The 23,317-nt window shown below is 45.3% G+C and overlaps 1 protein-coding gene across 9 annotated transcripts in view; it reads right to left on the reverse strand.

Moving 5' to 3' along the window:
- The window catches only part of EEFSEC (eukaryotic elongation factor, selenocysteine-tRNA specific), a 257,610-nt gene that overhangs the window by 168,847 nt on the left and 65,446 nt on the right, over window positions 1–23,317 (reverse strand). The window contains exon 1 of one of the 9 annotated variants that reach the window (XM_073231122.1): window positions 8,164–8,183. The exons of 7 other annotated variants lie outside the window; for them this stretch is intronic. The gene's annotated coding sequence lies outside the window, so the exon portion shown is untranslated. Of the gene's footprint in view, window positions 1–4,331; window positions 4,354–8,163; window positions 8,184–23,317 lie in introns of those variants that run through there. One more of the 9 variants, XM_073231121.1, reaches the window with a different exon arrangement.

The raw sequence follows: 23,317 nt of genomic DNA on the forward strand, positions 1-23,317 counted from the left end.
ATGACAGCACAAATTATTTTAAACAGACTCACCTTCTTAAATAACTGAGGCCTATAAAACCTCATTGACTGACAGACTCCCTCTCATATCTACCGAATCACCAACTCACCTCTGGAATCCACCTCTGTTTTAGTCCCCACAGCCCATGTCAGCGGGTACTTCACGACCCACTTTACCTCACCCCTGTCCCTCTGAAATTCATCCTTCAAACAGCTTCCCAGGAGGAACTTTCTAAAACTGTGTAACTGATTCACACACTGTTGGGTGGGGAGGGCTAGTACAACCCCTATGAAGGTCAATTTGGAGACAGTTATCAAAATTTACATAATCTTTGACCCAGCAAGCCCACATCCATGTGAAATGCCCCTGCAGCATGCCTGTTGTAGCCAAAATTGGAAACATGTAAATGTCCATTAGCAGGGAACAGGTTAGAAATTAATAATGCTATACACATGCAATAGGATACTATGAAGCCATTGAAAAGACTGAGGACGTTCTTTATTCTCTGGTATGGTATCCAAGGTGGATGAGGGAGAAAAATAAGAGGCACCACAATGTGATCTGTGTAAAAAGCGGGGAAAAGGGGTGTGTGTGTTGGGGTGGGGGAGTATATGAGTAAGTAAATTTGCTTCCAGACACATATAATATCTCTGAAGAAATGCAAAATAAACGAATAACTTTGGTTGTCTGCTGGGAGAGAGCTAGGTGACAGACAGACATGGGACAAGGGTGGAAAGGAGGCTTCTGGCTGTATATTCTTCTGTACCTTTTAATTTTAAACAGGGAATGCACTACCCATTCATAAATAAATAAAATTATGTTGAGTACATAAATAAATAATCAAATAAAACATGGACCTAACCATATTCTTCTCCTGCTAAGTGCCCCCACCGTCTCTGACTGAAAGTAAATTGTGCAGTGTGACCCTGGGGTCCCCTTTTAACCCAGTCCCAGCACACTGTCCCCAAGCTGAGCGCCACCCTACACTTCACGTGCACTTCACAGAGCCTCCCATGCTCTTCACCCTGCCTCAGCACCATACCCATGTGCATGCACACACACAAACCTGGGGCCACATAAGCGCGTGTGCAAGCACAAGCCTGAGCCCAGCCCACTCTGGGGCCTCCTGCCATGAACAAACCTGTCACTAGTCACAGGGCTCTGTGTTCAGGTTCTGAGGAAGGATGGGACAAAGCCTGCAGGTGAACAGCCAAGAGGAGCACCTGGTGTTCACAACATGTGTGACATCCTCCGAGAACACTAGAGAGCCACCTTCATAGCAGAATGGTCCCAGCACCTGATGTGGTGGCCCCCAACTCTGGTGGGCAAAGCTGTGCCAACAGAGCCAAGGTTACTCTACCCAAGGGTAACTTAAGGCTTTTTCAAGAGTAATTCCGACTCTCTGGGCCTTCTCTGGAACCTAAATGTCACCCACTACCTAGCCCAAACTATTGCTGACCCCACTTGGCATATGAGGAGAAGCAAGGTGACCACCCTTGGTTATAGGAGTTGGAGAAGAGACGGAATCCTGGTGTCCACTCTGGCCCACAAGCCACACCGCCTGTCCTCCCAATGGGAGAGCCCCTCTCCAGCCTCCTCTCCCACAGTCCTCACGCTCTCCCCACCTGACACTGACAACCAGGCACAGCCACGCTCCTCCTCACCCCTTCATGGCCTTGCTTTTGCTCCTTCCTGCTCCCCTTGCACGACCTCCCTCCCTGGCCCTTCCTCCCCTGACTCCACTCTGAGAGCTCGCAGACCAAAGCCTGGGCTTCCAATCTGTATTCACAGCCCCCAGCATAAGATCCAGCTCAGGCACAGCTTAATCAGTCTTTGAGGACTGAACTCAGCAAACGAGAACTCCCCCAGCTCCTCTACTTTATAAACTAGGAGCTGGTTACCATTCTTGGGGACCCAATTTCCTATTGGTATATAAAACTATCCAGCAGTGCGTTGTCTTGGCCTGGTGGCTGGAAGGGAAGAGCTCATGTATTCCACATGTTTAGCCATCTCACTTCTGCTGCCTGCTGCTATCCTGGGGTTGGCAAATAAAACTGAACGGTCAGACCCAGAGAGGTAAGTGCAGACAAGGACCCAAACACTCGGCCGGTGGGGACTGTCTCCGCAGCCTTGCTCTGGCATCCACAAGCCGCCTTTGTTGCAGGGAACATACAGCTCCACTCCACAAGGCCAGGCTCTCCAGCGGACCCGCTGTGGTGAAGCCACCACCAGGGACTTCTAAGGAGGCCAGAGGTCACAGCGACTTGACTGGGCCCACTGAGAACCAGGGCACCACTGGCAACGGGGTCAGCATCAGGGAACTGCCCGCTGCTTGACAGCAGCTTTTGGCCTACTGTCGTTTCTTCATCAAACTTTTGATCAGACGACAGGAAGTGACACAACTGGCCTGTCTTGTCTTTTTCAAAATCCCTAGTATTTCCACAGAATGAATCAAACAGAGTCCTCCCCAGTTCCCACGAACCCAAAGTAGGAAATCCTTCTGAGAGTATAGGAACAGAGTGAGTGAGTGGGTGGGAAACACAAGTTAAAAACTGGCCGCTTACAAATGACCCTCTATATTTTTTAGTCTATCGGAGCTTTTCATCTAGTTGTACTAATTACAGAATCTTTTAAAGGTTTGTGGAATAATTAAAACAGGGTTAAAGTTTCTCAGTACTTTAAAAAATTACAATTTCCAATTCTGTAGATTATAAATCTTAACCATTTCAAAAATAAAAATAAAGAAAAACTTACAGACGTCAGCATTTAAAGTGTAAGTTATCTGTGAGATGTGATTTTCCTGCTAGGGATGAAGAAAAAAAGTGTGTGTTCAGAGAAAAAGGTTTCAGCTGGGGAAACTGAATACAAAACTTTAAATATATTTGAGCACTCTCAAAATCAAGTATTTAATCAAAATATGATTTTTACTCAAAAGCTATGGGCATCCTAAAAGAAGTATTAAATGTACAATGAAGAAAAATGCATTTTTACTATTTTATAATATTTTAAAATATTCAATAAATAATGTAATATGGTGTTATCAACAATATAGAACTGTGGTGACAGTTTATAGCCCACTCTTCTCACGATCATTTGTCAAATACATCAAATCTCCATGTGCCGCCATGTCCTCATCTGTGTAAGAGGACAATGATGTACTGAGTCATCGGACTGTGGTAAAGACTAAATGAGACAGCACCTCAGACACAGGAAATCCTCAGTAACATTAGCTGCTTTAACTCCTATTGTGACATTCACTGTGTTCTACATTATCTTCTTCTCATTTTAACTGCATCTCAACTCTGCAATGTGGGTATCACCGAAGAGAAAACAAATGCTCAGAGAAGTGAAGTAACCAAGTTGAGGTCAAGGATCAAGGACTTAGGCAGAGCGGTGTGAAGTCAGGCCCACTGACTTCTTTCCACTACAGCACCCTCTGCTCCTGAGCAGCAGGATCTCAAGGTCCTGAGTAAAACACCAGCTCAGAACCTGGGTGGGGATGCCTGTGCCAGCCCCCGGGGGGCTGCAGGACAGTAGAGCTGGTGACCCCCTCAGAGTACAGCTCCTGGGAGCCCAGGGCAGGAGGAAGACCTGCAGCCCTTTAATCCCAGGGTGCCACCATTATTGCTGCTACTTGTTCATTTATTCAGTGTACTACTTGTCTCCCCCATGTTATTGGCAAGAAGACTAAGGTTCAGGCAGGTTAACTAACTTGCCCCATGCCATCCCGCTCTGGCAAAATCCAGCACTGCTCAGACTCCAACAGCTGTCCCAGCCCTGACCCTCTGCCAGTAGTAGTGGCAACACCTCAGTCACACTGGGCCATTCTGCTCCCTTACTGTCCTCCCTCTTCATGCTCCCCCTGAGGAAAGGCAAGCCCGGAGTTTCCCTCTGAAAAGCCTGCTGTAGAGGGGAGTGTGCAGCTCTGCAGTAGGGGTGGTGGCCTGCCCTCCTCAGCACAGAATCAGAGGATCTGGTAATGGAAGGGGCTTCTTGCAGGCAGGAAGCCAAGGGCCCCCAGTGAGAGGAAGAGGCAAGAGCAGGGCTCAGAGGTGCCCGGGCAGGTGCACAGCTCACTCCGAGAGTGCAGGACAGAGCGAGTGGGTGGGTGGGAGACACAAGGTAAAAACTAGCCACTTACAAATGAGCCTCTATATTTTTTAGTCTATCAGAGCTTTTCATCTAGTTGTACTGACTATAGGATCTTTTAAAGGTTTGTGGAATAATTAAAACAGGGTTAAAGTTTCTCAGTACTTCAAAAAATAACAATTTCCAATTCTGTAGATTATAAATCTTAACCATTTCAAAAATAAAAATAAATAAAAACTTACAGACATCAGCATTCAAAGTGTGACTCTAAGCAGGCCTCAGAATGTCCTAACTCTCGTCCCTCCCTCTCCTCTGCCCTCCCTGCCCCTCCTTCCCACCGGCGACACAGTGGAGTTGTGGTCCCAGGGAACCCAGAGGGCAGGCCAGGTGCTCAGGGCAGCCAGCACTGCCATCTCCCTTATCAAGTCACCAGACGCCTCGATTTCCTCATCTGAACATCAGAATCTAAACAAAAACGCCCACTGCACGAGGTTTGGGAGGAATTGGAGGGCATGGCCACCAGGCACTCGGGAGGTGGAGCAGTACTCATGGCTCTTGGCACAACCTCAGTCTGCCAGGCTCTGCTGCTCCCCTAGTCCAGGCAGCCCCCGGGGCAAACACATGTGGAGAAAGGACTGAGGTTACTGCCGGAGTTGGGGAGGGCGAGTGTCCAGGCTCAGCCCCAGGGTGCACGTGGGCCTAGCACCTCCTCGACACAGGCTTATCTGACTTACACACACTGCCCAGTGGCCCTTCTCCTCACCTGCCCTGCTGCTCTCTTTGGGGCCTGACTCCCTCACTTGACCTCATATGTTCACAGTGTCCCATGCTGCTACATGACCGCTGGGTCACTTCACCGACTGTAGGATGTGCTGTGAGTCTAACAGACTGGAGACCCTCCCAAATGGGGGCCAGGAGGCCAAAGGAGGTCCTGGTGCCCGGAGAAGGCTCGGGGACTCTGACTCTTGTTCTTACCAGGCAACATTTTCATGAACACCTTCAGATGGAGGGAAGTTTCATAACAATATTTACCCTCTCTGAGCTCCAGGTCCCCATCTGGGAAACAGGGACAATGACTCCATTCCGATTTCTGCTGACCCAGTTGGGAATCTCAGATATGGATATAGGAGGCAGCCCAGCGGGATGGTGTACTTTGATCTGGGGCATGTGAGCAAAGGAATGCACAGAGAGGGGTGCTGTCCTTCAGCGAGAAGAATGCAACAGTAGGCACAGCCTGCCAGGCACACTGCAGAGAGACACAGGGCACGAGAGGTCAGTGGGATGGACGAAGCCCCAAGCAGAGCCTAGGCACAGCTCTACCCCTGCCAGCTGTGCAGCCTCAGGCAAGTACACCTCCCGACCTCCTGGAGCCAGGAGTCGTCCTCTGTAGAACGCTGCTGCCAGAGCAGCACCACAAGATGCAAGGACGGTGGCTAGCACGGCACTTGGCACATACTAGGAGCTCGATAAATGGGAGCTGCCAACAGTACGAGTGTTTGTACTACAGTGTCCAGCACTGTAAAAGCTCAAATGCTGGCCCTCTCCTTCCCTATGATCCACGTATTCACAAAGGCCCCAGGCCCTTTACAGGAGGAGGGGGAGGAAGTGTGGTACCAGCAGCAGGGAACAAATATTAACACCACCTCCCTGAATCCAGCAGCATTCACGAGGCCCCTTGCAGGGGTCCTTGCTGAGTGCCAGCCAGCAACCCGCAGCACTTGTCCCCCAAAGGGCAGGAAATCCTTACGGTTGTAACCCAGCCTACAAAGGTGGGCTCCTCCACAAACATACTATCCAATTCCACCAGACCAGCCGGGAGACGCTGGGGCAGGAGAGCCTGAGCAGGCAGAATAGGACATCTTCCCTGAGTTGTCATGGTCCTGTAACACATGAACAATGAAACACCAGCTTCCTGTTTTCTAGTAAATGATGTGCCAAATGGACCACAAGAAGAACACATTTTAGTCATTCCAAATACTACAGGTAACAAGCAGAAGGGCTAACACCCAGTAGAACCAGTGTACTGTCTGACCAACAAGGAACCCAACAGCAGCAGCCCCAATCCAAATGACAGCCACCATGGGCTGGGAGCCAAGTGGTGCCAAGCCCTTGGCGCAGGCCCTCACATCACTGGTTGCAAACTGACAATGTAAAGACATGCCAAGCTCTGGGAAGGGCCTAATTTAGCCTGCACGCTACCTCTGAGAATATGAACACACCGCCAACACTTATTCAACAGAGGTTACATAAGAATCTCTATGAATCAGATGTGGCAACACTGGGACTACATCTGACCTGGCCAAGGAAGACCTGCCTGTTGTGAACAGCTAAGTAGTCCCAATTTTACCCCAACCCCCACACTCTCTATTGCCTCATACCCTGGTTATACCACCAGCCTGGATCTCAACAGCAAATGAGCTTGTGACTTCCTTTTGATATGCATTAGCTCTGATCCTCACCACAACCCCATGAGGAGACTCTCCCATTTTAATAAAGAGGAGTCTGTGATCTGGTCACATAACAGCAAACAGCAGAGGCAGTGCTAGAACCTGGGGCTGTCTGACTTTAAAATTTTTTTCTCTCGGCCAGATTCCTGCATTCCTGGCTCTTCTGGGACCCCTACGGCATCCCGAAGAGCAGGTGGGAAAGACCCTGAGGTTGGGAAGAGGAAGGAGGGTGGCAAGGTAGAAAGGGAGACTGCCAGTGTCCTCTAGGACACATCCCAAACCAGAGGCATTGTCCTTGGGGAGGCAGCGAAAGGAGCCATTTACAACCACCTAAGGAAACCCAGGAGGAGAACAATGGGAGTGATGGTAGCAGTGGAGGAACAAGGGAAGCAACAAAGAGAACCTATGTAAGAGACCGAGGGAAAAATAAACCGCTGCGGACAAGACAGCACACAAATAGAGAGGCTGGACCCCCGCCAAAAGGAGGAGAAGCCAAAAAACAATAAACGCTGGAGACTCGCAGCAAAACACCCACAGAGCTGGGAGAGGGCGGTGGTGGTGGGTGGCCTTTGCTGCTGCACGTCCAGGGGAAGAGACCTTCCTGCTCTGAGCCTCACTGTCTGTACCTGTAAGTGGGGAGAGGCACACAGCTTTGACACTGGGACTGGGGGTAGATGCATAGGTAAAACTACAGTTGGAGCTCTACCTTACACATTACACCAAAATAAACTCAAAGTGGATCACAGTTTTAAACATAAAAATATAAAACCGTCAAAGTAGTTAAAGAAAACACAGGAAAGAATTTTATATAATCCTAAGAGAAATACCAAGGTGAGATACAAAGCCCAGAAACTCATTAAAGAGTAGAAAGTAAGGAGTGACAAACTCAAGACAATAAAAATTGAACATTTCTGCATGGGAAAAAATAGGATAAAGGCCAAAGATGACTGGGGAGAGAAGCTTAAAATACACACTATGCACAAAGGACTACACTCCCTGCCATCTTTTAAAAAGTTTCTTCAAATTGTTAACGAAAAAAACAACAATCCAATAAAAATGGAAACAGTATCAACTCACACATTCACTGAACACCTCCTACTTGCCACGCCCTGGGTGGGTGCTCAGCACACCAGCCAATAAGAACAGATGACAGCCCCCAGTCCTTATCACGGGACTCACTGGCCAGTCAGGCAAGCCCAAAAGCAAACAGTACACATGACACCTGAGTTTCCTGGAAGAGTGGAAGATAGTAAGTGTCCTGGGGGAAAAGAAGGCTCAGGAGGGAAGTGGACTGCAATTTTAAATCAGTCTGTTAGGATGGGTCTCATGAGGAGGCGATATTTGAGCCAGGACTCAGAGAAGAGGGGCTGGCAGCTAACCAGAGGAAAGTACTCCAGTCAGGGGGAGAGGCCGGCGCAAAGATCCTACAGCCTCTGAGGACCAGTGAGAAGGTGGGGGTGGCTGGAGGGAAGTCAGACAGGAAGCAGGAGCAAAGAAAAGAAATACAAACAGTTCAGACAGATGATAAGATGGCCCTACCTCACCAGCAACAAGAAAAAGGCAAACTGAAACTGAAACTACCAAAGAATCTAGTTTTCACTGAGTAGGCTGACAAAATACTACTGACCTTGATGAAAGGAGCTGACAGTAGTAAGTCCTTGCCTGCCAGGCTCTGCCAATTCTACACCCTGACTCCCAGAGCCCTCCAGACAACCCTGTAACACTGCCTCCACTCAGGAATGAGGAATTAAGTCACAGAACTAGCTAGAGGGGGAGAGGATTCAAAGTCAGTCTCTGTGGCTCCAGAGAGCACATTATTCCTCAAAACATTTGATAACCGTCTTGCTGCTAAGGGTGTGGGGAGATACACAACCCTGTCCATTTGGGATATATGCTTGGAAAACCTCTGTTCATGGAAAGAGCCATCCAAAGTACAAATGCACATACCCTGTGACCTGACGATATCCCCCAGGCCAGTGCCGTACCACAAGGCCACGACTGCAACATGTTTGCAAACACACGGGTAACCTAACTGCCCATCAGGAAGGAAGCAGTTACTTGCATGATGGTATGCCCACATCACAGAATATTGCACAGCTACCAAAGAAGCAGAGCAGCTCTATATTCCTTGAGTGGAACTCTCACTAAGAGAATGTGCACAGGATACTGCCATTTCTACAATTTTTACATGAGATTTTGCCCAAGAAAGTAAATGTTTGAAATTATTGCCCTTGGAATTTTTCAAGAACCCAATGGTCACAGCAGATTGCCTACAGGGAAGTAAACTAGGTAAGCAGGGATCAGGGTGTGAGGAAGATACACTTTTTACTGTCTACACTTTTGTACCTTTTAAATTTCAAACCACAGGCATATATTACCAATACAAAAACAATTTCTTTTAAGAAGTATTTTATGCACCCAATAACATAGTAGCACATAATATGTAAAGCAAATATTAACAGACATAAAGGGAAAAACTGATGGTGATACAATAATAGTAGGGGACTTTAACATACCACTGACATCAATGGATAGATTATCCAGACAGAAAATCAACAAGGAAACATTGGTCTTAAATGACACTTTAGACCAAATGGGACATAACAGAAATACAGAGAATGTTCCATCTAAAAACAGCAAAATACACACTCTTTTCAAGTGCACAACGAACATTCTCCAGGAAAGGGCATATATTAGGCCACAAAACAAGTTTTAATAAATTTAATAAGATTTAAATTTTATCAAGCTTCTTTTCCAATCATAACAGTATGAAACTAGAAACCAATTACAAGGAAAAATATGGGGAAAAAACATAAATACATGGAGCCCAAACAGCGTGCTACTAAACATGGGTCGATGAAGAAATCAAAGAGGAAATTAAAAAATGCTGTGAGACAAATGAAAATGGAAGCACGGTGTTCCAAAATCAACAATAATTTTAAAAAACATATATATATGGGATGCAGCAAAAGCAGTTCTAAGAAGGAAGTTTATAGCAATACAGGCCTACCTCAAGAAAAAAGGAAAATCTCAAATGAACAATCTAACTTTACACCTAAAGGAACTAGAAAAAGAAGAACAAACAAAGCCCAAAGTTAGGAGAAGGAAGGAAATATAAAGATCAGAGTGGAAACAAATGAAATGAAGACTGAAAAATGAGAACAGATAAATGAACCTAAGTGCTGGTTCTTTGAAAACAAAGTTAATAAATCTTTAGCCAGACTCATCAAGAAGAGAGTACTCAAATAAAATCAGAAATGAAAGAGAAATTACAACCAATATCACATAAATGCAAAAGACTGTAAGAGAATACTAGAACAATTATACACCAAGTTGGACAACCTAGAAGAAATGGATAAATTCCAAAAAAACATGCTCTCTTCCAAGACTGAGCCAGGAAGGAATAGAAGATCTGAACAGACTGATGACTAGTAATGAAACTGAATCAGTAATCAAAAACTCTCAATAAATAAAAGTCCACGGACCAGAAAGCCTCACAGGTGAATTCTACCAGGCCTTTAAAGAAGAGTTAATATCTGTCCTTCTCAAACTATTTCAAAAAACTTAAATGGGAGTAATGCTTCCAAATTTATTCTACAAGGTCAGCATTACCCTAACACCAAAATCAAAGATACTACAGAAAATGAAAATTACAGATCAATATCCCTGATGAACACAGATGCACAGATCCTCAACAAAAATATTAGCAAACCAAATTCAACAAATGTTAGAAGGATCATATACCATGACAAAGTGGGATTTACTCCAGGGATGTAAGTATGGTTCAATATCTACAAATTAGTGAGATATACCACATAACAAAAGGAAGGACTAAAAACCATATGATCATCTCAACAGATGCTAAAAAAGCATATGACTAAATTCAACATCATGCATGATAAACACTCTCAACAAAATGGGAATAGAGGGAGCATATCTCAACATAATAAAGGCCATATACAACAAACCCACAGCTAACATCATATTCAGTAAAAAGCCAAAAGCTTTTCCTCTAAGATCAGGAACAAGACAAGGATGCCCACTCTCACCACTTTTATTCAACATAGTACTGGAAGTCCTAGGCATGGCAATTAGTCAAGAAAAAATAGATAAAAGATATTCGAATTGGTTAAGGAGGAAGTAAAATTGTCACTATTTGCAGATGAAATGATACTATATATAGAAAACCCTCAAGATGTCCCCCAAAAATCATTAGAATAATAAATGAGTTCAGTTAAATCACAGGATACAAGATCAGTGTATATATATATGTGTGTGTATATACACACACATATATATATATGCACATATACACACAATTTCTACAAGGAGGTTAAAGACCTATACTGTGAAAACTATAAGACACTGATGAAAGAAAGTGAAGATAACACAAGTAAAGGGAAAAATACCATGCTCATGGACTGGAAGAATCAATATTGTTAAAATGTCCATACTACCTAAAGCAATCTAAAGATTCAATGCAATTCCTATCAAAATACCAATGGCATTTTTCACAGAACTACAACAAACATCCTAAAATTTGTATGGAACCACAAAAGACCCCAAAGAGTTAAACCAATCATGAAAAAGAACAAAGCTGGCAGTATCACATACCCAGATTTCAAACTACAAACAGTACTTCTTGTTTTGACACTAGCCATTCTCACAGGTGTGAGGTGACATTCATTGTGGCTTTGATTTGCATTTCCCTGATGATTAGTGTTGCTGAGCATCTTTTTGTGTATTTGTTAGCCATCTTAATACTCTTTGGAAAAAAGCCAATTCAGGTCTTCTGTACATTTTTTAATTGGATTGGTTCTTTTTGGTGTCAAGTTATATGAGTTCTTCATATTTTTTGGATATTAATCCCTTATTGGATAGATCACTTGCAAACATCTTCTTCCATTAGTAGGCTGCCTTTTCATTTGGTTGATGGTTTCCTTTGCTGTACAAAAACTTTTGACTTTGCTGTAGTCCCACTTGTTTCTTTCCACTTTTGTTGCCCTTGCCTGAGGAGACAGATCCAAAAAAAAATTGCTAAGATGGTTGTCCAAGAGTTTACTGCCTATGTTTTCTTTTAGGAATTTTATGGTTTCAGAACTCATATTTAGATCTTTAATCCATTTTGAGTTTATTTTTGTATATAGTATAAGAAAACGTTCCAGTGGAGAAAAAAGAACCCTTGTGTACTGTTGGTGGGAATATAAATTGGTGCAGCCACTATGGGAAAGTATGGAGGTTCCTCAAAAACTTAGAAAAAGAACCATTATACAATCCAGCAATTCCACCTCTGGGTATTTATCTGAAGAAAACAAAAACACTAAATCAAACAGACATTTGTACCCTTATGTTCACTGCAGAATTATTTACAATAGCCAAGATAATGGATGAAACATAAGTGTCCATTGATAGATAAAGGGATAAAGAAGTTATGGTATATATACAGCTGAATATTACTCATCCACAAAAAAGAAAAGAAGCCTTGCCTTTTGCGACAACATGGATGGACCTTGGTTAGTCAGAGAAAGCCAAATACCAAATGATTTCACTTATGTGTGGAATCTAACAAACAAAACCAAACATAAACAGACTCATTAATACTGAGAACAAACTGGTGGTTGTCAGAGGGAAAGGGGGAGAAGGGATGGGAGAAATAGGTAAAGAGAATTAAGAGGTATCAACCTCCAGTTATGTAAGTAGTGCAGGTATAAAGTACAGCACAGAGAACAGAGTCAATAATATTGTAATCACTATGTATGGTGACAAACGGTAACTAGACACATCATGGTGATCATTTTGTTGTGTGTATAAATGTCGAATCACTATGTCATACACATGAAACTAATACAATATTTTATGTCAACTGTGCTTGAATTTTCTTTTATTAAGGTATCGTTTATATACAATCACAGGAACAACACTGTGGTTATTAGATTCCCCCTGTTATTAAGCCTGCACCACATACCCCATTATAGTTACTGTCCATCACTATGCTTGAATTTTTTAAAATTATAGCTCAATAAAACTGGATAAAAAAGAAAATTAAATTTTTTAAAAAGGATAGCTTTGTATCACTGGAAAAACAGTATTATTTACTGTAAGTAAAAGGATTTTTTTAAGTACAAACAAAATAAAACACTGCTATCAAATTCTAGCCAGTGCTGCCATGGGTATGGAGCTCACAATGTTAAGAGAAGTATTAAACCTCCAGGTATCAAGCCGAGACTTTCCCCTTAATGGAATCAGAGGATTTAAAAGAACTTTGAAGAGGGAATAACTTTCTCACCATTGTTATCACTCCTTAACAGAACACCTGCACACACACAAGATAATTTCAGACACTGCTAACAAAGTCGCATCCTTCTGTAAGACCAACGTGGAAACCACAGACTTGTCCTCACACCACAGCTGGCAGTGGTAAGGCTGACTAGAGAGCAACTCCCAAGTCTGGGTACACCAAAACCAGGCAACACATTCGAAGATGGTCATGAAGATAACTAAAGAGTGAAAGGCATATGGGGGTTTCCTTTACTATTCCAACTTTTCTGTAGGTTTGAAACTATTTCAAAAGAAAATACTTAAAATGGAAAAAAGAACTGATGATTTAAAGGGTCAGGGAGTTGGAGAAAAGGGGAAAGAGAATTAACACCCATTGAGCATCTAAGAATGTACCATACTATTTCAATTAATCTCCACAACAGCCCAGAAAGGAAATATTTATTATTCACACTTTACAGATGGAAAAAAATGAGATTAGAAGCGACAGTCATGCAGCTAGCAAACTGGAGGTCTGAACTCAAACCCACATGGGCAAAGCCCATGCTGTTCCCAAAGCCCAAGAGGCTGTGCTCCCATGAGGCCAAGGAAGAAGTCAAGGAGCCCCCAAGTTCAAAGGCTGAGACCAAATGTTCCCCGTCTGATGGAAATACAAAGGACGTGATCTTAAATAGAAGCATGAAGGAGCTCATGTAGATCCGCAAGAGAACTTCCTGAGAGGCAGAGGTAGTCAAGATGTGTAGGGATAACTGGAGACACAATTAAAGAGTTTTTTGCTAATGTGGAGTTCTTCACAACAGCTCTGTCCTATTTCAGGGAGAGAGTATGAATTAAAACAGGGTTCCCCATCCATCTATCACCTTTGTGATTTCTGTCATATGGATACACTTCCACTATTATTTACTTAAATCAAGTCATTTTTTAACTCAAATGCATTTATATTTAAAAGAATTTTACAACAATAAATGCATTGAACTTGCCATAAAAAGACATTAACTGTAAAGATAAGTAAAACGAGAAAACAAAACTATGTGATGCAGTTCTCGAGGCCTGCTCTCCGTTCAAAAGGGATCAACAAGAGTAATAAAAGACATACTAGCACTAAATCGAGTCTCTCTCTTTGCCAAATTGGATGGGACTGTATGCGAACTGCAAAAGGCATGACCTTCCAATGGGGTCAAGCAGGAGTATTAGCCATGTGCCCCACACTGCCTCATCACCAGGCGGGGCCCACCCTTAGGAGGCACTGGAGTGCACACCACTCCCAACGCCCTCCTCAGGACAGGGGCAAGGGCAGGGCCAGGCTTCACGGGAAGAAAAGAGCTGTCCCTGCTTCCACAGGTCAAAGGGCGAAAGCGGGTGCTGGCTGGCGGGCTCCTTTCCAGACAGAGGAAGACACACGGGCTCTGCAGGCCACAGGCTCTCAACCCAATAGGGAAGTTTTGCCTGTTTGCTTCTTTAAGCTACTGTGTCATAGTCTACCTGGGGTAATCTTTTTAGCTGACTTTGCACAACAGTACAACTCCTGTTCAAGAGCAGTGAAAAGGAGCAGAAAAGGGAATTTGAAATGTAGAAATAAAATAATTGTGAGCCATGAGCTATAATTTGATTTCATGCTTTACAAGGAAATGAAAGAAGGCTTCCTTAAAATGTACGGTTTCTGCTCTCTCTCCCCTCTCAATTCCCCTCCCCCCTTTTAACCATTTTAGGATTTCCTCTAGCACTGAAGAGAAAATAGGATTGTGGAAAATGTTCAGTTCTCAAGTGTCACTGCCACTCAGGGGCAAGCTCGATTTTAATGTGAACTTCCCATTCTGGGTAAGAGGAAATTCTTCAATTAATAAACCGGGAGTGCGGGGGCCAGTCTTTAAGGTTTAATCAATTTCATCTGTACTTAGGATAAAAAGACTGACTATTCTACTTTTTTTTTCTCGTTTTCCTTCTTTAAAAAAAATAATAAAATGAATGTTTTATTTTAAATTCTTTGAGGTTCATATCTCCTGTTTCAGGAAATATTGTCTATTTCATGCAGTGAGTATGAAAACTCCCCCTTCCTTTTTTACTTTTGCTAAGAGTCTTTTTACAAAAATAACTAAATTATCCTCTGCCCTCATATACTATAACTGCTTGGGAGATGATACGAATAATACAGGATTTTGGCAGAACCTTGGGCGGGAGAAGGGTAGAGAGACTAATCACCAAATATGGATGCAAGAGCTTCTTCTGGACAAAACAGTAAGAGGTGGACATGGGAATGTAAATTATGAAGAAAACCTGTCCTAGGGCAGTCTAAGCAAACTTCACAACCAGTGATGTCTGAGAGACCCAAATACAAGCCTCATCTAGGAAAGAGGCCCTGCCCTGCGAGCCAGCCCATCTCTCATGGTTCTCTCAGCCAGGGGTGGGCATAAGAGGGTGGCTCAGGATATCAGAATGAAACCAGGCAGCTCTCCCCAGCAGTAGCAAATAAATGTTTAGACTCATTGATCAACCAGGAACGACAGGGCTTTTGGGGGTCAGAGAACTTCTGCATCTTTGTTACACATGATACTCTGGGTCCACTCGAATTCTGGGGCAGAGGTCATGGTCAGGCCCCACAGTGAAGGGTGAAGAGCACAAGCTTCGGGGAGGGTCAGCTGAAGTCTGCATCTCTGCTCCACTTACCAGCTGCTGTGTCTTTCACAAACACCCAAACTCTCTGGGCCTATTTCTTCATCTATAAGTTAAGAGCTAAAACCACTACCAACCTTCCAGAAAGTTATGTGATATACCTTATACAGTGCTTAGAACAAAAAGGGTACCTGGTCCATGGGAACAAGAGGACATAGCATTATGGAGAGCTGTACCATTCAGCAATCCCACGTCTTCCCAGTGCTTTTATCAAGGAGCCTTGGGGAAAATGTTACCTGTTAGGTCAACAGTTTTCACTAAAACTCTAACTCTAGAACCCTGTCAATGCTACTTCCATTGTGAAAATGAGGAAGAAAGCTTCATCATGCACAACAGGGGGTACCAGTTATCAAGGGTCCAAACTTTGCTGGCTCCAATCCCAGGCAACAGCCCATCTACATGTGAGAAATCTGAGGCTCAGGGAAGTTAGAAATAGTGCTCAGCACATAGTTAAGTGCTTGCTAAGTGAGAGGGAGGAGGGCCAGGAGGAGGGGAGGAAAAAAAGGAGGAGGGAAGGAGGAGGCATTAAAGGGGAGGAAGCAAGGGCTATGGAAGGGGGGAAGAATGCAAATTCAAGGGCACTCAACTCCTACAGCTAGAGCATGTGGGCCAGGGGCGGAGCCTGGGTTGGCCTGATCTGAGGCCCATCTTTGTTCCACCAAGCCTCCTCCTTGAAGTGGCACCAAAGAGAACTTCTCTTGAGGACAGCACACACTGATCCCGAAGGGAAACTCTTTCCCTCACGTTGAGCAGGCCAACCCCTGGCTTCCAGGCACAGCCATCTGCCCTTGCTATGCTATGGACAGGTGTAAGGAGGAACACCTGCTGATGTGCAGGCCACCATGAGATCTGGAATGGAGGCACAGGGAGGGAGACACACCCAGGCTCTGCAGGGAACATACTGGATTCCACTTCAGCTTCCCCTACCCGGTTCAGGTGAGACCTGGTCCAAAGGCCTTCACCTCTCTGAGCCTTAGTCTATCCCATCTGCAAAATGGGTATCATATTTATTTACAGGGAAGTGTAGGGTTCACAAATCATCCATTGCAAACCTCAGGACCGAGGGCCTGGCATACAGCAGACACGTAATCATGGAAGTGATAATCATCAGTGTTCTTGGTTCCTGTTCTCACAAATTCTAGCCATGGACAAAGGCATATCCTGAAATGGAGCCCATGAGGAACAGTGCCCCAGACATAAAAGCCTGCAAGGCACCCTGACTGAGTGGCCCAGGCCAAGACGTGATGCACAGGAATATAGACTGCTATGCCCTGGCTGGAGACCCTCTCCTCAGCTTCTGCCCATGAGGCCAGACTGCAATGAGGGTCTGGAGTTGCCAGATCTTCTGATTTTGTAAAAGGCCAAAAATATGGACTATCATATGAAATTTGCCAATTTTTAAATGTTGACAATCAGTTCAAAAAAAAATATTTAAACTGTAAGGCCCAAACAAAACATGTCCATGGGCCAAAACTGGCCACAGCTCCCCAGTGTGAGATCTCTAGAGGGAGTTTTCTCTAGAAAGGAAAGTTGGAAGAAACAGAACAAACATCCAACTTCTTTGGCAGTTACCTGTTTGAATCAGATCTCTCAGGATCAGTCTGTTGAGCATGGCGCTTTGACAACACCAACCCCTCGGGTCCATGGGACCCACATTTTGGGCTGGATGGGGGTGGGGAAGGTAGATGCCAGGAAGGGTTCCTGGGGAAAAGGGCAGTGGGCTCTCTGGTGTCAGGAGAGGTCACTGCAGAGGGCTAGAGCAGGGGAGACAGGAGCCACAGGCTTGGGGGTCAGATAAATCTCAGCTCAGACCTGCCCAGTGGGGACCGGGCCAGCCAGGCGAGCACTCTTCCTCCTGGCCTGGGCCTCTTCCAGGGCCCAAGAGGAGAGGAACCAGTGCTGACTCCCCCACCCCCAACATTCTAGATTGAGACCCTCACCTGGTAGAGCAGTCACGGTAGAGCAACACCATGTGAAAACAGGGATGACAAAGAAGGCCTACTTTACAGGATGGTCACGAGGACTGAAAGAGTTTATGCACATAAAAGCTAAAAGTGTCTCACATACTACTGTCTCCCTGGTGGATTTCTTCGATGGTTTCAAGCATAAATTTCCATCCTGAGTCTGAAAACACTCCCAGTAGATAGTAAGCCTGAGAATGTCCTAGGACAATGATTTTCCTGGAAGCACGAAGCAGGAAAACCTCAGAGACACTACTCTGCAATTTCCTCTAGGATGAGTCCATGGTCCTAGCTCTTTCCACAAGAAATAAGGGCTGTCCCCGTGGCCAGCATTAATAGGGTGCGTCCTATGAGCCGGGTACATTCTAGGGGCTTTGTATGCATTCGCTCAGTTAATTCAGTCCTGGTGTACGTACTATTACCCACACCCCATTTTGCAGATGAACACAGCAAGGCACAGAGAGGTTGAATCACTTGCCCAACATCAAAGAGCTGTTCAGTGGCAGGGCCAAGATTCGACCTCAGGCACTCTTGGCCCTAAGTACCTGTTCCTAAAAACACTACGTTACCCTGTATGGAGAAGGGACTGGGGAGGTCAGAGTTCCTACCCGGGAACAGAGAGCAAGGCAGTGGGGTTGGTCACTCCCACCACAGCCCTTCCCCGCTTCCTCACTCTCCATGCTTGGGCAGGGCTGCCTTCTCCAGGCTCCACAGTCAGCTGTGCTGGCTGCCATGACAGGATGCTGGCACCAGACATGACCCGAAGCACTCCTCCCATCCCTCCCTTACCCTGGCACCTCAGCCTTCCAATCCCAGCTGAGATGTCACCTCCTGGGTTTGTTCCCGATTCTCCCAGTCCGGACGAGGTGGCCTCCCTCGGGATCCCACAGTCCTCAAGCTGCTCTAGGACAGCCCTGTCCTGTGATTCACTGGTTCCTCTGAAGCCTCACCCACTGGGACAGGGACCCAGGCTGCCTTTTTCCCCACAGAATCCCTCACATCCAGAGCACAGAGTAGGTGCTCACTGAGTATTTACAGAGTGAGTAAAAAGGACTGGGAGGCCAGAAAGGACCCAGCCTTTTCAATTACTTAGAATGTCATCAGCTCCACTAGCAACTGGACCCTGCTCTTTAGTAGTGACATCCGAGTACACTCCAAAGGGAATGTGCGCTTGTTTAGAAACATAAAGAGAGGAAAAGTTGAACAACTGAAATGGACCAGGCCAAGGACGAGACGGCATGCTGTGAAGACCAGGTGGCCCAGGGCCTGCAGAGTGGCTGCCACATCCACCTGGAGAAGACCCCAAGGAAGCCCCAGTGAGGAGGAGGATAGAGGATGGGTTCCCACATGCCCACCCTGCAGGTGAAGAAACTGAGACTGGGGATGGTAAAGACCCACCCGAGGCCACACTGCCGGCCAAGGCACAGCTGGCCCAGGTGCCAGCCCCTGCCGCCATCACGGAAGGGTGTCTGCCCTGACAAGGCGCTTAAGGCAGGGCAGCCAGGGCCACTCTCGCTGACTCTCACACTCCAGTTGCCACTGTGGCCTCAGATACAAACAGGCCTTTGCAGAAATGGATGCCAGGCCACAGAGAGCCCCTCCTTGGAGGCAGAAACCAAGGCGGGCATCCTTGACTAACCCCAGGCTGAAGGAGCTGGAAGGGCAGGGCACACCTGGAGCTGCACAGCAGGAAACGTTCTGAGTTTGCAAAGTCGCAGAGCCTGAGAGAGTGGACACAGGAAACTGTTTGCTGGGGAAGCAGGAGAAAAAAAGAAGTGTGTGTGTTGGGGGGAATCTACCATAAAAAGCAAGTAAAATCAACAGAATTCCTTCATGAAAAGGGTGGAATTAGCATATGGCCTCAGCTGCCAAGTGAGGCCATTGAAGCAAGCAATGTAAATGAGTTCAAGATACAATTAGACATTTTTCTGGACGGAGACAGAGGGGACTGACAAAGGCATGGCAGGTCACATTTCAGATGGAGCAGCAGGAACACATTTCACTGAGGAGCAGCCTGGAGAGCCCACCATGTGAGCCTCCTGAGCAGGCAACCAGGGCGCAGGGCACGGAAGGCAGGCCAGGCTGGCGTCCCAGGTGAGCATGGCCACGTTGGTGGCTCTCCCTCCCCACTGTTCATTTCCCATGATCGCTCACACAGTACCTGCAAACCAGCTGCCCAGGCCCTGAAATCAAGGTTTGGTTCTGTTTCACTCCATACATCTGTGTGTGCCCTGGGCTGGGTCCCAGGCTTCAGAGATGAATCTGACCCAGACCCTGCCCTCAAGGAGCTCACAGTCTGGTTGGGGAGACACACACAAACCCGCAAAAGCAACATAGCAAAATACATCAAAGAGAGATGAGAAGTTTCTGCTGAACAGGCACAAAAAAGGGGAATTTAGCAACTGGAGGGAGGGACGAGGCCAGAAAGCGAGGGAAGAGGCCGTTCCCGGAGAGGACACAGCGGGAGGCTATGGAAGCCCCAGCTGCCAGTGCCTCACAGAGGATGCTGAGCACGCAGTTCCCCAGCATCTTTGAGGAGGGGGCCAAATCACCTCAAGCTTTGTGAAAGAGGACGGAATGACCAGAGGCGCCAAGTGCTGGCCCACGGACTAGATATGACTCAACGGCAACAACTCCGGACAGCTGTTCCCAATCTTCTCAAGAGCGCGGCACATGTGGCCCACCCAAGGAACAGAAACGGCCGGGGCCTTGTGAGGGACACAATTTATTAGGCCCTCTCAGGCCCAACTGGTTCTGATGTCCTCCTTTATGTGGCTCACTTCATGGGCTGTCTAGCTTTGTCAAGCTCCCTGGGCCCTACTTCCTTCAAGGTGAAAGAAATATTTACTCCAGCCTCCCTAAAGGAACTACAAACATTTCCTTTATGTTCTCAGCACACTTGCTGGCAAAGAGCATTTCCACAGCCCCTTGGCTCCTGCCCCAACTCTAAGCAGGTTCTGTTCCTGCATATCCCAAGAGCCAGAACAACCTCTGCCAACCTCTTGTATGGATGGACTGGGTCTCTTGATTTGAAACTAGAAATAACCTGTAACACTGAAAGGAAAATGAGGTGCCTCCCTCTCAGTGACCAGCACTCTCTCAAGTAGCCTGGCCCCATACCAGGTGAAGGAGTGACAGGACCCAGCGCAAGTGCTTAGCACTGTCCTGCCCTTCTTTCCAAAGCCCTGTAAAGGTTGGTCACCTGGACACCAGACCACCCTCTATAAGAGCAGGGGAGAAAAGAAATGGGGTGTGGGGCCTTGGGTGGGGGTTGGGAGTGACTCATGCTGACTCAGTGCTCTGTCCTCCCCGTGGTGGAAAGAAATGGCATTAAGCTTCCACTTATAAATAACCACTTCACTGAACCCTACACCATGCACATAACCTTCACAACAGCCCTGCAAGGGAAGCACTGTAATTCCTCCTTCCAAAGGCAGAGGCTCAGTCAGAGAGGTCAATACACAGGTCCAAACACATGGTGAGTGTGAGGCACAGCCAAGATCCCAAAGCATGCCCCTTCTAACCCGTCAGAGCTCCTTGTAGTCATGTATCCTCATTTTAGGGAGATATCCTGGATATTCAGGAGGAGGTCCTTAAGGATAGACATAAACCAAAGAAGGAATCACACTGGCCTAGGCTGGGGCTGGACTTGCCTCCATGGCAACCAGCGCCATCTCCAAGAGAAAAGCCATGCTGTGCTGGTGTGAAGCTTCAGGGGCAGCTTGCATCCTCTCGCCTGCCTCTCCGAGCTCTAGCCCTAAATCTGTGGGCCAGAGTTCCAGGCTGAGATTAGATGCCTCACTCTACTCGGGGTGAGCATGCCCAGAAGCCAAGCATAGGGCATAAAACGCAAAACTCATTAAGAGAAGTGTGGACTCAAGTCACAACACTAGTGTCTGACCTCAGCTGATTTACCTCTCAGACCCTCAGGCCCCTCACCAGTATCAAGGGCCTGGAGATACATATGTCCCTATATTTCTTCTGGGGAGAAGCAAGGAAAGGGGAAGAGATATATTTGAAGACCACTTTTTGAGAAAATTGGGAAGACTCTGAATATGAATGGAGTATTAGATGATATCACAGAATTATTCATGTTAGTTGCAATAATGACATTGAGATATGCAAGAAAATGTCTAAATTTTTTAGAGATATATACATTAAGTATTAGGGATAAAATGACCTGAGATCTTGTGAACTTGTTTTAAAATACTTCAGAAAAAAAGGGGAGAGAATAGTTGAAACAAGTATGGCAAAATCTTACCAAGTGCTAAATCTGCATGATGGGTATATGAGAGTTCATTCTCTCTATCTTGGATGTGTTAGAAATTTTTCATTAAAGCCAATAAAACAAAAACTTCCTTGAAGACAGACTCTAGCAACAAAGAGATGAATTCAACTAAGAACTTGGGAACAAGGAAATGTGCACAAAAGGGCTGGGGGGTGGCCATGGAAACCATTTTTGCACAGAATCAAAGCTAAAGAACTGTGATATTTACTCTTTCATTACAGCTATGTGCCTATTACATATAAAATTGCATTTCTTACAATTCTTGAAAGAAGAAATACATAGTACAAATGATTTCACTGAAATTGACTCAGAAAAAACTGTGGAGAAAAATGACCAAAACCAGGAGGAAAGGAAGATATCCGAGTAGGGCTTCATTCCTGACATCAGCAGCCTGCGAATTTCAGGCTTCAGTATGCTCACTGGAAAGTAAAAGTAACTATTAGTCAAACCATTACTAACTTTAAAGTAAAACAAGCTGTTTATCTATGCAAATTAAGAGTGAGAGAGACAATCACAAAGAAATTAACAGAAATGAAGAATTGAGCAAGGATGCATAGAAAATCTTTTGAAAAAAAACAGAATATGACAAAAGACCAAATGTATAACAATAAATGTAAAAGGGATAAACTAACCTATAAACGAATGAGGTTTTCAAAATACAAAATTTAATCTGCGGATAAAAATTTAAAACATTTTAAAAATTAAAAAAAAAACTTTTCAAAAGAAAAATATACATATGATTCTACTTTGATGTCTTTGGTTGGGTGGCAGCATTTGAAATGACTGCTCTTTTTTTTTCTTAGCTGCATTTTCTGATTTTGCCACTATGCACACACACAGACACACAGACACACACATGCATTGGCATTTCACGACTGCTTTCAATGGGCCAAGCACTGGTCTAAGCACTGTATAAAGGTTACCATACAACAACCCTATGTTGTTGTTATTAAAATTTCTATTTTATAGATGAGGATATTGAGACACAAAGAGATCAACGTTACATTTTCCTAACCAGCTAAGAAAAGTCTAATTTCGTCCAGAAACTTAAGAAAGCAATTGGTAGAATGTGTCATAAATGGTTAGTGTCAGACTCCACAAGTTAAGGTAAGGTCCCCAACAAGATAACCCTCATTTCAGACATCAGCCAAAAGTTCAGGGGTTCCCAGGCCATATGCACTTCTGATCAACCAGCTACAAATATGGGGGTTCTCCCAACACCCTTCAGGTTAGATATTTCACTAGAACACACACAGAACTCAGGAAAGCACTATACTTATAATTATAGTTTTATCACAAAAGATACAGTTCGGATCAGCCAAATGAAGAGACACAGAGGGCAAAATCTAGGAGGGTACTGCATGCATGCCCCAAGGAATCAGGGCACTCACCCTCTTGGCACATCAATCTTTTCACCAACCTGGACATTGAGCCTCAGTGTCCAGAGTTTTTACTGCGGTTTCATCACATTGCCATGACTGACTGAATACTGACCATGAGACTGAACTCAAATCTCCAGCCCCTCTCCCCTCCCCAGAGGACAAGAGATCAGGCTGGCATCTATGGCCTAAATGCCAACCGTCTAA

This window comes from Manis javanica, chromosome 3, assembly GCF_040802235.1.
Source record: "Manis javanica isolate MJ-LG chromosome 3, MJ_LKY, whole genome shotgun sequence".
NCBI classification, from domain to species: Eukaryota; Metazoa; Chordata; class Mammalia; order Pholidota; family Manidae; genus Manis; species Manis javanica.